We start from the raw sequence: 2461 nt of genomic DNA on the forward strand, positions 1-2461 counted from the left end.
TGAAGCCTGGCTTGGAGAATTTTGAGCATTACTTTACTAGCGTGTGAGATGAGTGCAATTGTGCGGTAGTTTGAGCATTCTTTGGCATTGCCTTTCTTTGCGATTGGAATGAAAACTGACCTTTTCCAGTCCTGTGGCCACTGCTGAGTTTTCCAAATATGTGTTAATATGTGGTGTTTGTCTTTCTCTTTTTGACTGACTTCACTGTATAACAGGCTCTCGGTTCATCCACCTCATTAGAACGGACTCAAATGCATTCCTTTTTATAGTTGAGTAATATTCCATTGTGTGTATGTACCACAGCTTCTTTATCCATTCATCTGTCAATGGACATCTACATTGCTTCCGTGTCCTCGCTATTGTAAATAGCACTGCAGTGAACACTGGGGTACACGTGTCCTTTTCAGGTAAGGTTTCCTCAGGGTATACGCCCAGTAGTGGGATTGTTGGGTCATATGGTAGTTTTATCCCTAGTTTTTTAAGCAGTCTCCATACTGTTCTCCATAGTGGCTATATCAAGTTGCATTTCTGCTAACAGTGCAGGAGGGTTCCCATTTTTCCACACATTCTCCAGCATTTATTGTTTGTGGATTTTTCTGATGATGGCCATTCTGACCTCAGTGTGGTGATACCTCATTGTAGTTTTGATTTGCATTTCTCTACTAATGAGCGATGTTGAGCATCTTTTCACGTGTTTATTAGTCATCAATGGGTCTTCTTTGGAGAAATGTCTGATTAGATCCTCTGCCCACTTTTTGATTGAGTTGTTTTCCTGGTTTTGAGCTGAAGGAGCTGCTTGTATGTTTTGGAGATTAATCCTTCGTCAGTTGTTTCATTTGCTATATTTTCTCCAATTCTGAAGGTTGTTTTTTCATCTTGTTTATAGTTTCCTTCGTTGTGCAAAAGCTTTTTAGTTTACTTAATGGACAGTAACTTTTAAATAAAATCTTACAAATATTCACAATACAGTGACAAAACCCATGTACCAACATCCTGAGTAAATGGTTGTTAATATGTTGCTGTGTGTAATGGTGTTTTAAGTTGATAAAAGATTAAGTTGCACACCTTTCCTTCCCATCTCCCTACCCAAGGTGATGCTCTCCCTGTATGGATGTTCCCTTTCCACCCGCAGCTTTACACTGCAACATCACCTGAGTGTTTTAGCCAGCTCTGCTGCCATAACAAGACACCAGAGACTGGGTACTTAAACAACAGAACTTTGCTTCTGGAGATGAAGGCTGAGATCCAGGAGCCAGCACAGTTGGGCTCTGGGAGGACCCACTTCCTGGCCTGCAGATGGCTTCCTTCTCATGTCACGTGGAGAGAGAAGGAGCTACCTAGTGTCTTTTATAAAGGGCACCAATCTTGTCACAGGGGCCCCACCCTCAGGACCTCATTCAAGCCCAGTCACCTCCCAAACCAGCTTCCTACTGGCTTTTCAAGCATCCTCTTGTGACACTGATTTTTTTAATTTGCTGTATTACTGATTTGGGCATATTCTGTTTGCCAATCTGCTTATATGAACCAACCTAGTTTATATCAATTGCAAGTAACTTCTTCCATCTGTGACTTAACTTTACAATATTTTATTGTACAGAAGATAAATTTATTTTTAATTTTTATGTTTATATGTTGTACTTTCATTTTCATTCAAGAAATTTTCATCTTTTTTTTTCTTTTTCATTGCATTGTATGCCATGAGGCTCTTAGTTCCCCAACCAGGGACAGAACCTAAGCTCCCTCCAGTGGACCTGCAGTGGAAGCATGGAATTTTAATCACTGGACCACCAGGGAAGTCCCAGAAGATATATTTTAACTTAGAAAAGTTAATCCTTTATTTTTAATTGGTTTTTCTTATTACTTTTAAAGGCTATCCTACCCTACCCTCAGGATCAAAATGACTATATTGTCTTAAATTTTTGCTTTCTGAGTTTAGGTCTATAAACCATCTGGAGATGTTTTGCACAGGCATGAATGGAATTGATCAGAGACCTAATTGCAATCGTACGGCTCCCCCCAGGACCTATAGTGAAGGGCACATTCCTTTCCGGCTGTGTCATTGGGACTTGAGTCTTCCAGCAGCCACCATCTTCATCACTTGGCAGGAAGTAACTTCACTGTCTATTCCGTGGGCATGACCAAGAGTGTGAGACCAGTCTGCCCGGAAGCCTCCGATGCAGGTTGGTTTTCTGGACGGCTTTGCAATCCTCCCACCCATGGGCCCAGGGTGGTGACCGCCTTGGGCTGTTACAGGGGGACTGGTTTGGAAATCCCACCTTCATCTGTTCTGGGACAACCCAAGACTGTCCTGCTGGCAGCATGAGTATAGGAAGAGTTTCCCTGCCCTTCTCCCCCTGCCTGTTTCTTGGACTTGAAGGTAATTCCTCCCTTTGGCCCTTCATGGGTTCTGCTCCAGGCCTCACTGGGTCCCTTCCCATCCTGGCCCAGTGGACCCTGATAT

Source organism: Bison bison, unplaced genomic scaffold, assembly GCF_000754665.1.
Source record: "Bison bison bison isolate TAMUID 2011002044 unplaced genomic scaffold, Bison_UMD1.0 scf7180017864158, whole genome shotgun sequence".
In the NCBI taxonomy this organism is placed as follows: Eukaryota; Metazoa; Chordata; class Mammalia; order Artiodactyla; family Bovidae; genus Bison; species Bison bison.